Consider the following 12500-nt stretch of genomic DNA (forward strand, 5'->3'; position numbering starts at 1 on the left):
AAGATGAAGCTAAACTGTTTGACCTCAAGAGCAACAGCGGTTTTGATTGGCCTGACAAGGAAGTGGTCTCTAACTTAATTCTTGTACAAAAAAAGGTAACCCGAAGTAACCTGATCTAAATCAGGTTTTTTTTTTCTATTATTCTGTTTCCTTGTCCCTACCTTAACAAGAAAACTCACTTTGAAATGATCAGTCTGCTTTTCATTTTTCATTTCTTCTTTCTTCAGCCCTTTTGTGTCCATAAAACAAACCTGTTCTGCTTTGCTTATCTGCTTACTCTATTTTGTGAAGTAAAATGTTGACCCCTTCTACAATCAGAAAATAAAACCCATTAAAAAACAGTTGAAGTAAATTGTCATTTTGTCCTTTGACCTAGGAAAGCAGTGTTTTGACTGCATTTTCAAATGGTTCTTAATGTGTTGTTGTTGTTGTTTTAACTGCACTAGAAAATAACTAGGTGCTCTTGAAGATTTGCCAGAAGTTCCAACTTAATAGGTGTTCCTCCCCTGGGTCATATGTCTTTTAAGAATTCTACACACAGCACATATAGGAGAAAGCAACCTCTGGTGGTTTTGAAATTCCACCATTTTTTCCTGAATGAGTTGGTGGTTTCTGCCACACTTCATTTCAATTAATTGGCATATGGCAGACAACTTTCTACTTATGTTCTTCATTCTGTGTGTCACAATGTAGTGTTGTTGGGAGCTATGTCATTAACCCAGACTGGACTTGTTTGTGTCTTTCCACAAGGTCAGAATTTATTGATTAGCAATAAATTCATAGCTGTATCCATTTCAGTAGCTTTAATTCACAGAGTTCTCATGGTTCACATGGTGTCATGAGAGTAGCAATCACCAATTCTTTTATCCTGTTCCAATTTTAATTGTGAATCTAATATAACACTAGGAACATACATCACACGTTACCAATGATATATAGGTTGCAGAGCATCTAATAAAGGGTTAGTAGTGGCCACAGAGTTGAGAGGCATAACTAACAGCAGAGGCAAAGAGCTAATAGAGATGTAGAAGAGTCCCTGAGAGATATTCTGAAAAAGGAAGAACCCAGCCTTGGAAATTTCTGGAGGCATGGAGCTGCTCAGGTTTCAGGGAGCTGGTCAAGGCACAGAGGGCAGGAAGTTCCAAGTGGGCCACGTCAAGAGTGAGATCAAGCTGAGCTAAAGCCCCAGAGTTGGGATCTTTGTCACCTATTGATCTCAGGTGGTGTGAAAAGATGACAGTACAGGTTGGGGTCGCCATCTTAGGTGCCCTTCTTCTTATGTGTTTCAGGTGAGGGGGTTGTATTATTTGATGGGCTTGGGTGTTTGATAAGCTCTTGGGCCTGGTTCTCTAGCATGGATTCGATACGCCCCTGCATCCAAGTGCCTCAGATTTAATTCAGTAAGTTCCCAGGTGATGATTTTCATAAGCATGATGTTTTAGTCAGATTTTTCATTGCTGTGACCTAAAGACCAGACAAGAACACCTTAGAAGAGGAAAGGTTTGTTTTGGCTCATGGTTTCAGAGGCTCAGTCCATGGTTGACTTGGCCCAAGGTCAGGCAGCACATCATGGCAGAAGGGCTAGCAGAGGAAAGCAGCTCAGGACATGTCCACCCAGAAGCAGAGAGAAAACTCTGTTCACAGGGACGTCCCCAGTGCGGCACGTCCCCAGTCCCCTACTTTCTCCAGCCATACCCTACCTGCCTGTGGTCACCACCCAGCTAATCCTTATCAGTGGATTAATCCACCAGTTAGGTTAAGGCTTTCATAGCCTAACCATTTCACCTCTTAAACTTTCTTGAATTATCTCACACATGAACTTTTGGGGGACACCATATACCCAAATCATAACATATGATTGATTTATTTATCATATTGTGCCTTATGATTGGGCTATGCACCTGGGGATTATTTTTTTCAATAAATTCTTTATGTCAAATATCGGGTATTTATTTGCCTAGACGAGTTAACAAGTCATTCTGCCTTAGGATGGATACTCAAAATGGAGTGGATCATGGCAAACTGCTGCTTTATAAAAGGAGTGACTCGGGGTTAGGCACAGTCTGGAGACTGCTGTTCTACACCACCTGGAGTAACCCAGAGCAGGCGCATCTTGCTCTCCACAGGTGGGTGTTTTTGAGGATGTTCAGCTTCGAGTCGGAACTGAAATGTAAATTCAATTTCAGCCCTGAAAATAACTCGAGCTGAAATCAGGTGAAGAAGCCTCCCCTTCTGAACAGCAAGTCCGGAGCGTGCAGATAAAACAATCACATTACTCTCTTGTCTGCTGCCTGACAGCTGGCAACTCAAAATGTGAAGCAAGAGGCACAGAATTGAGGCCAGGGAGCAATCATTGTGATGATTGCCAGAAGAAAACCTGGGAGTTACAGAAGTGTGGAACAAAGGGGCCTGTCTGCTCTGGGCAAGCAAGATCTCCTTGAGGAAGTGACATTTAATCTGAGCCTTGAAGAACAAGGAGGAGGACAGAGAAGGGTTTAGGGGCAGGGAATGCACTTGCTGAAGGAACAGCTTTTGCCAGACCCCTAGTAGGAAGGGGCTCTGCCTGCTAAGGCCTTGGGCAGAGGCCACCATGGTTAGCGTAAGATGGCTAGTCCTGAAGGAGGTGTGGAGCAGAGCCCTTGAGGGTCACGCTGAGGACTTTGGAATTGAGCCTAACGGTAATAGGAAGCCACTGAAGAGCTGGAGAGGGTCCAACTGGACATGATCAGAGTTGTATTTATAAAAGATGGTTCTGGCAGTGATGTGTGGAATAAATAAGAAGGTAGCAACAGAGGATGCCTGAAAACCAGTTTGTGAGCCGTTGAAATTAGGAGATTGTGGATTAAAGATATAGACCAAGGTTAGAACCAGTTCTGTGTGAACCATGGAGGAGAAGTGCCAACTGACTTCTGAGTTTCTCATTTGAAATGGGAAGCTACAGGAGAAGGATGGAAGGGGACAATTTTGAGTTGCTATAGATACGTTGAGTTTTTTTGTCATTCAAGTGAAGTGGCTGGGTATATATTTGGGGGAAAAAATCTGGGAGTAAAAGTAGAGATTTAGACAGAGATGACATCAAAACTAAGTTTAGGGGAAGCATGTTATAGGTCTTACGTGTAAGAATGTAACCTCTGAACTTTGGAGACAGCTTGAGCAGAAGCAAAGGGACCCTAATACTTACCAAGTGTGAGGCACTTCACAGAGATGACTCTATTTAATTCTTACATCCATGAAGATAGTATGATAATCCCATTTTGCATATGAGGAAACCAAGGTTTAAATCCTTGCTCAGGGACAGCGGGTATGGGGGTAAGAAGGAAGTAAAATGAGTGGGACATTACCCTATGTGCACATATGATGACATGACCAGTGAATTCTACATCACATACAACTAGGAGAATGAGAAGTCACGCTCCATTTATGTATGACGTGTCAAAATGCATTCTACTGCTATGTATAACTAATTAGAACAAATAAAAATAAATAAATCCTTGCTCAGAATTAATCCCCCAGCTTCACCCCAGGCCCATTAAATAAGAGCCTCTGTGGATAATTCTGATGATCACCAAGGTTCAAGAACCACAGTGTAGACTACCTAAAAGGGGTCCCACAAACCATATAAAATGCCCCCCAAAGAAAAAGCATTGGAGGAAGCATCATTCAGGAGACACACAGCCCAAGCAGCAAATGTTCCAGACACACAATCTGGTTTCTGCCCTCAGCCCCAACATCAGCACCTTCCTAGGAGTCTCCAGAACATTCAACTGTGCATAGCTATTGTGGGACTTTTGTGTGCCAAATATGGGTTTTCATCCATTCATTTGCAAATATTTATTGAGCACTTAACTAAATGCCATTCTCTGTCCTAAGCTCTGGGAATACAGTTGTGAGTAAATTAAACAAATACCTGTCTTGTAAAAGAGTTCCTGTTCCATTGAGGAAAGACAGTAAACAAGTAATAGATACATAGATAGATAGATAGAGATAGAGATATATATGTATATATATATATATGTCACATATATGTAGATATATATATGTATATCTACATATGTCTACATACATGTATTCATATGGTGATAGCCACTATGAAAAGAAATAAAGCAGGGTTAGGGGCCTCAAGAGTTTCTGGGCAGGGTGGGGAGATCGTGCAGAGGAGGGGGCACTGTTTTATTTGAAGTAACCCTGGGAGATGTTGATGGCTGGATGGAAAGGCGCGTGGGAACAGTCATGATACATGGGGAAAGCCCAGCGTGTGTCGTGTTGAAGAGACGGCAGGAGTCCCGTGGCCCGGAGTGCAGTGGTAGCAGGTGCAGCGAGAAGTAGCTGGGGTGGGGCATGAAGCTCACCGGCCTTGTGAAGGCCTTTGGCTTTGACCCTGAATGAGACAGAGCTGCTGAAAGGATCTGAGTGGAAGTGGTCCACTCTGAGTTAGGTTTCCATGGGGTCACTGTGGAGAGCTGACCAAGGGAGCCAAGGGTGCAGGACCTGTAAGGAGACTTTGACAAAACCCAGGTGAGAGGGAGGTGGCCTGAGCCAGGTGGTTGCCCAGTAAACAATAAGGCGGGTGGACTCTGGGTCCATTCATTGGAGTGGAGCCAAAGGATGGCAATTGCTCGTGGGTTAAGTGAAGGATAGGAAGGAAAGAGAGGAGTTAAGTGGCCTCCTAGGTTTTTGGCTCAGCAACTGGAAGAATGGAATTCCTGCCGCTGCAATGGAAGTGGGTATAGCAGTAAAGTCATGAGACAGGTATGAGATCACCTGGTGAGGGCTTGTGCATTGCTCTGTGGCCTGGTCCATCTTGCCCCTGTGAACTATTCTGCCCCCACACCTCTCCAAGGTGGGTGCTGTGATTATCCTTGTTGCAAGGGATGAGGAATGGACCTCTACCCTGGGATGCACCTCAGATTCTCATCTGGAAAATGGAGGCCATAGACAGCTGAGTTCTCCACTGCGTTGCCTATCAGGGAGATGGACAATGAAATACAAAATGAAGATGATGTGGAATTGTTCTGTGCAAGAGCAAGTCTGAGGTGCCATGGGTGTACCAACTAACTTCCGGTGGGGAGTAAGAGAGAAGATGCCTAAGAGGACACAATGTTAGACTGGAAGGCTCAGTAGTCGTTCAATGGGGGATTTTTAGGAAAGACAGAGGACAGGAAGAAGGAAGAGCACTCCTAGCAGCACGAACTACTTAAGGAAAAAAACAAGAGAGACACAATGTTAAGTAATTAGAAGTACTTCTGGGTGATATTGGTATTAGGGAGAACATTATGTTGACAGGGCCCTATTTCGAGATTCTCCCCACAAGCACAGGGTAATGCTGCAAGTATCCCTGTCCCTGTGTCTTTAAAGTGCAGCTCTGAGGAAGCAGAGGTGGATGTGTTCAGGTCTCTATCATTCCTCAGCTGTGCCCACGAGTTCCTGGCTTTGGACCTGCTGTTCTCTTTACCTAGGACAAGCTGTTCTCCCAGATACCTGCCCAGAGTCACACAGGACAGGTAGATTTAAGGTCCTCTCTTTTTCCCCAACAGCCATTGAAAACCATGATTGTAGCTCTTAAAAATGCCAAAGCATAAAGCTTTGCTGATCTTTCCACTCAAGAGTATCTTCTTTTTTTTTTTTTTTTCTTTTTTTCTCACAGTGCTGGGGTGGAACCTGGGGCCTTGCCCTCTTCCACTGAGCTACATCCTAACCACATCCTCAATAGTACCTTTATCTTAGGGCACAATGTTGTTAGCCTTGGTTTTCCGTATCTCCTTCTGCTTCTCTTCAGCCTCCCTCTTCCATCTTGAGGACCTTATGATTACACTGGACCCACACAGATAATCAAGGATAATCATTTTTTTTTAGTACTGGGGATTGAACTCAGGGGTGCTTTATCACTGAACCACATCCCCAGCCCTTTTTTTTTTTTTGAATTTTATTTAGAGACAGAGTCTCAGTGAGCTGCTTAAGGCCCTGCTAAGTTGCTGAGGCTGGCCTTGGACTTGCAATCCTCCTGCCTCAGGTTCCTAAGCTCTGGGATTATGAGTATGGTGGCTTAATCGCCCTATTTTAAAGTAAGCTGATTAGAAATCTTAATTGGACCACAATCTTAATTCCTTTTTGCCATGTAACTTAAATATTCATAATTTCCAGGAATTAGTGTACCTAGGTCCTGGGAGAGAGGTTATTATTCTGTCTACTCCATTGTGTGATTCATTCACATGAAATTCCAGAAAAGGCAAGGCTCATCTATGGTTAAGGAATAGAAAAAAAAAAAAGGAGAAGGGGGAGAGGAAAGGGAAGAAGAAGGACTAGGGGGAGGAAAAAGGGGAGGAAGAGAAGAAAAGGAAAGGTGATTGCCTTTAGGTGGGAGAGACTGACCACAAAGAAACATAAGGGAACTTTCTGGAGTATTGAAATATTCTGTTTCTCAATATGCACATGGGTTTAATATGCATACAGGATACTGTCTCATCAGATTGGACACATAAGATTGATGCCATTCATTATACGTAAATTTTACCCACAAAAAAAGAAAATTATAATATAAACAAATATTGACCTCTAGATTTTCACAGTGCTATGGATAAGTAATTCTGAAACTAGTTTCTGAATATTCTGAGTAAATATATTGAGGATAATGAAAGTCAGGTTTTCAGTGATGTGTTGTTCACCTGGCTCTCTAGGGGGAAAAATCTTGATGTGTAGTATCTGCTGATTACTATGGTGTAAATACTACCATAATTGATTTCAATTTACAGCCAGCTCACAGATATTTAGTAATCACCCCTATGAGCTGAATCAAGCCAGCCTATAGCTGTAGGTTTCTTTTGTTAAAGAAATATGAATAGGTAAATAGATACAAAAATAAATATAGATTTAGGAGGACATGCGTGTGTTTGTATGTGTATACATGTTACACACCCAGCTTCTGGGTTTAACTTTCTAAATAGGATTCTCCACCAGAACACAGCCCTGTGCTCCTTGAAGAAAAGGCTCATTTCAGGGTTGTAGTAGAAAAAGTACACAATGTGCGTGCAATAACTTGTTGCACTGGAAATAAAGGAAGTGTTCAAAGAAATGGTGGAGACAGCTGAGCATGGTGGAGCAGGCCTGTAATCTAAGTAAGTCAGGAGGCTGAGGCAGGAGGATTGGGAGTCCAAGGCCAGCCTTAGCAATTTAGCAAGGCCCTAAGCAACTTAGAGAGACCTTATCTCAAAACAAACAAACAAAATAACAAAAAATAAAAAGGGCTGGGGATGTGGCTCAGTAATTAAGTTCCCCTGGGTTCAGTCCCTGGGAAAAAGAAGGAGAAGGAGAAGGAAGGGAAGAAGGGGGAGGAGGAGGAGGAGGAGGGGGAGGAGGAGGAGGAGAATTGTGGGGACTTATAGCACAGAGATTCGCAGACTGAAAGAGAATCTATAACGATGGCATATGCCTGTCATCCCAACTACTCAGGAGACTGAATGAAGCAAGAGGATTCCAAGTTCAAGGCAATTTAGTGAAACACTGTCTCAAAATAAAATAAAAATAACTGGGGTCTAGTTCAGTGGAGAGTACTTATCTAGAATGTGTGAAGCTCTGAGTTCATTTCCTAGTATTGCAAAAAAGAAAAAAAAATAAAAGAAAGAGTTCCCAGTGGGACAATTTTAGTATCAAAATAAATTAAAACAGCAGGACATGGTGATGCACGCCTGTAATCCCAGCTATTTGGAAGTCTGAGGCTGGAAGATTGTAAATTCAAGGCCAGCCTGGGCAATTTAGTGAAACCCTGTCTCAAAATAAAATAAAAAGCTCTCAGTGGTAGAGCACTTGCCTAGCATTCACAAGACCCTGGGTTCCATCTCCTCCCTTTACTGCCCCCTCCCCACCCTCCAAAAAAAAAAAAAAAGTTTGGGAGTAGAGAATAGGATAGAAAAAATGGAAGTGGGAGGGGGATACCCATTTTTGTAAGCATTTTTGAATCTGCACAATAGGAGTTGTGCACCTTGTCTGTGAATACAAAATTATATCAAAATAAAAAGCTACAAAAATTAGGAAGGAGGACTCCGGACTGAAGCTACTTTGGCAGGACTGGCCACAGGATGTGTTTTTCTGCTCCTGTTCTGTGAGGCCTCCTCTCTTCCAATACCTTTGTGTTCTTGGCTAAATAAACCAGGGACTCATAACCAGTGTGTGGGGAGTTTGCCTTGGCAGTTTGAAAGAGAAAGACAGGTATTATGACCCCATGAAAGTATTTATTCTAAAATAATTAAGGCCTCTCTGTCCTGGATAAGAACTGAGGGCGGGAATCTTGTAACCTTCTGTAATCAGAACGTGTAAATTTGTAAAATGTTCTTAACAGGAGTTAAAAGGAGGTAGCGTAGGATGAGAAAAAGGGAACAATACCAAGGGTACTCAGTTGACTAACAGAAAAAGGAAGACACGTGCAGAATTAGGTCAGTTTCTATGCATTTCAACAATAGTGTTGAATACGATCGTCAGAATAGGAATGGGCCTAATTTTGTACATATCTTCTAAATGGTTTTGAGGAGATGCTGATGACCAGTCCAAGGTACCTTGCTTTGTAGAATAAGACTCTGGAAACTTGACCCAGGAGAAAAATGTAAAAGGTATGAAAATAAATAAAATGGTTTTGATCAAAACCCAATGAATTATTCAGCAGGAAATGGTCCTACCTCCATCTCCTACTATGGTCTGGGTGTTTGTGTATCCCCCAGATTCATGCTGAAATCTAACCTCCAAGATGATGGTATGAAAAGGTGTCACCTTGGAGGTGGTGATTAGGTCACCATATTGAATATGATTAATTCCCTTATAAAAGAGATCTTCAGGAGCTTATTCACCCCTCTGCCACGTGAGGACTCAGAGGAGGGGCCATCTTGGAAGCAGAGAGAGAGCCCTCACACACTAGCTGAAGTTCTTGGAAGAAGCCACATCCACATTTGAGACCCTGCAGACTGTTGAGTTTGGCTGACTAAACACTGTGATTGCGGAGCGATGGAACTTGACCGAGAGAGCCATGTTATCTTGGCTATATTTAGTCCCTTTTCATGGCTCTTTACTCTTCAACTCTGTATCAGCCTGAGACAGATTTTCCTGCATGGCTGTAGCCTCCCTATCTGATGACTCCATCTGTGTATTTGGCAAATGCAGACTGATTTATGACTTTATTTTGTTAATGTAACCTCTTCCATAGTGGAGCACATCATTCAAGAAAACCTGACCATGTTCCTGAGCCTTGGTCATTCATATTTGGCTCAGAATAAAATATTTCTTATTTCTTTTGGAGCAAGAGTTCCATTTTGTGTCTTTACACCAAATCTGCTGGTTCCTTCATGTCGGATTTCCCAGCCTCCTTTGGAAGCATGAGCAATAAATTTCTATTGTTTATAGGGCTGGGGTTGTGGCTTAGTGGTAGAGCACTCACCTAGCATGTTGGAGGGTGTGGGTTCCATCCTCAGCACCACATAAAAGTAAATAAATAAAACAAAGGATTGTGTCCAACTACAACTAAAAAATAAATATTAAAAAATTTTCTATTGTTTATGAATGACCCAATCTAAGGTAGTTTGTTATAGCAGCTTGAACAAACTAAGACAGCTCCCCAGTCCCACCCACATACACACTTTCACCCTATATTGAAATACTGTGTTTTCACTAGTGCCACATGCCTTTACTACCAATGTTTGGAAAGGCTGAAGCAGGAGGATTATAAGTTTGGGCCAGAGTCAGAAACTCAGTAAGACCCTGTGTCAAAATAAAAAAATTAAAAGGGCTGGGGATATAGCTCAGTGGTAAGTGCCCCTGGATTCAGACCCTAGTACTGGGGGAAAAAAAAAAAAAAAAACAGAAACAAAAAAAACAAAAATCTGGGCATGGTGGGGCACGCCTGTAATCCCAGTGGCTTGGGAGGCTGAGGCAGGAAGATCAAGAGTTCAAAGCCAGCCTCAGCAACTTAGCAAGGGCCTATCTCTAAATAAAAATATTTCAAACAAACAAACAAACAAACTCTATGTTGTCATTTCTGATCCATTGATAATTAGCAGAATTTAACAACAGATTTTCTCTGTGACATGCCATCAATGGAACTTCCAAGAGGTGATATCTTGCATTATGTACAAAACTCAACACTTAAAGACGATCACGCAAAAATTCCAGCAAATGAGGCAGAGAATCAAAGTGACTCTAGTTTAAGATGACACTACTCAGGACACTAGTCTATTAGTAATTAAACTCTGCCTCCCCACCAATGAAAATTTTATGTTTCTAGAAAACTAAGCAGTTCTTTGACACAAACATTTGATTTTATCTGTAGAATTAAGAGCTAACCAAAATAAGGCATTTGCAATATAATTATACCATAGTTTTCAGGATTAAGCTCACAGGGCTTTACAGAAAAAATAGTTTTGATTTGCAAATTGGGTCATTAGGAGCCAGGTACAAGCAATTTGATCACCAGGGAGGTGATTTGGTCAGTCTCCTGAAGGTAAAGAATAAAGCTGAAAGAATAAAAATAACCTTTTAGAAAAAACTGTTGAAATTATTCATGCACAAATAATTGTGCATAAATATAAATCCCAAATGAGTTTGCAGTAGACATTGTGAGGCTGCCTTATGCCCTTGACACCCTCCCCCACCACTGGACACTCAGACCTCCAGAAACAGGATTGGGACCTTTACCAATTAGGATAGTCCCTCCCCTAGCCTCCACTGGCTCAAGGGTGGGCCTAGGACCCAAACTGATTAGTTACATTGTAACATTTGGATGCCAATCTTATTTGCCTCATTTCCAATTTCTTGAAAAAAGTTTCCTACTAACCCAATTAGCACTCAGGTACAGCTCCAGTTCTCTTACTGAGAACTGGGATGGGAATTGCCTCCAGAGACAAGCCCTCGGTGGCAGGGGTTGCCATGGTAATGGAACCTATCACACACTGGGAGGTGATGACTCATCTCCGGGTCTGTCCTGCAGTCATTTTTCTTGTGCCCTGCCTCCACCATCTTGATGTCCCTAAGCTCCTACCTAACAGCAGAGCTTGCCTGGACTAATCACAGCCAGCGAGTGCTTATGCTGGGAGTCTTTCAAGTATCTCAAAAGGTATAACAGCTCCTCCTCTTTGCTCATATCATTTTCTTGTTGAATATAATAGATATTTACCCTGTAGGATTTCCCATGATTGCTTCCTTGAGTGGTTTCATTTGCCCTTTTATTCCTCATATTTCCTGTTAAGTGGTAATCAGTCTGATCCAAGAGGTATTTATTATTATTTTTTCTCTCTCCCTCTTCTTCTCCTTCGTTTTCAAGAAAACTGATCATGTGGCTCTGTGTAGTTCCTGACATCAGAGGCATCTATGTGATATGTGGTTGTCACATTTTTAGTGACAGGTGGGTGACTGACAGAGCCAGGTCTGTCAGCTTGAGCTGCTCATTAGGAAGTTCCTAATCACCTTAGGTTACTGAATTCAGATTCCAAAGCTCAGGCCACAGGAAAAAAAAAAAAAAAAAAACCCAACCTCTAAGAGGCTGGGGAGAAAGCCTTGGAGAGAGAAAAGACTTCAATCAGTGGTCAAAGAGTGAGAAGAGGAATCTTTGCTCACAACCAGCTTCTCCATTTTCGGAGGCTGAGGGACTCCAGATGGAGGACCGCAATGCTAAGGCCGAGGGAGAGGCTAATAAGGGAGAACAATATTCCTGCCTTTCCTGAGTGGAAACAAGTGGGGTCTTCCAGGAATTCAGATGCCACCTGTTTTCCCTCTTTTCCATGGTCTGGTGTTTCTGGTTAGAGTGGCTGGTAGATGCTTTTAGCATTGAAGGGAGAAAGAGAGATTAGGCCAGTCTAGGTCAAGTGAATCCTACTTTATAGTTGTGGAAAAAAACATTGCTCAAATGATCAACGTGTCCTCATGCAGTGCTGAATAGAACCTGACCCAAAGGTTAAGGCAACCAACAGTCAGGTACAAGATGAGGACAGAGATGCCAGGCATTTCCATCCCTGTCTACCCACCCATCCCAGTCCACCCTCCCATGCCACATCTGTAGGTCCAAGAGTTGGTATGTTAGCAAAAGTGGCCTTGGGTCCCTGAAGAGTAACCTAAGCCACAGTTATCACAACTCACGTCAGAGTGTTATCTACAACAAAGACTGTGGGAGGCTAGTCACAAATGACCTATCTATGTGACCTTCAAAATTAAGATTTTTAAATCTACCAAGAACACAGAAGCTAGAGTTATTCAGGTTTTTTTTTTCCCTCAGTAACACTTTTACTTAGTGGTTTTTAGCATCTATTGAAGGTTGTTGCTTTGATTTCTTACTTCCTCAAACTCTATGATTCTGCCTCTATTGATCAGTAAGAATTATTTTCTAAGAACTTTCTTCCCACATCAACTGATGAATACCCCGAACTACAGTTCTTGCAATCAAGTCTGGGTAAATGCTTACTTTTTAATTTTCCTTTATCAATTTCCAGAGTAATAAGTTTGTGTTCCAACATCAGCAATGGTGAATAATG

Source organism: Spermophilus citellus, assembly GCF_964194105.1.
Source record: "Spermophilus citellus genome assembly, chromosome: 10".
Lineage (NCBI taxonomy): Eukaryota > Metazoa > Chordata > Mammalia > Rodentia > Sciuridae > Spermophilus > Spermophilus citellus.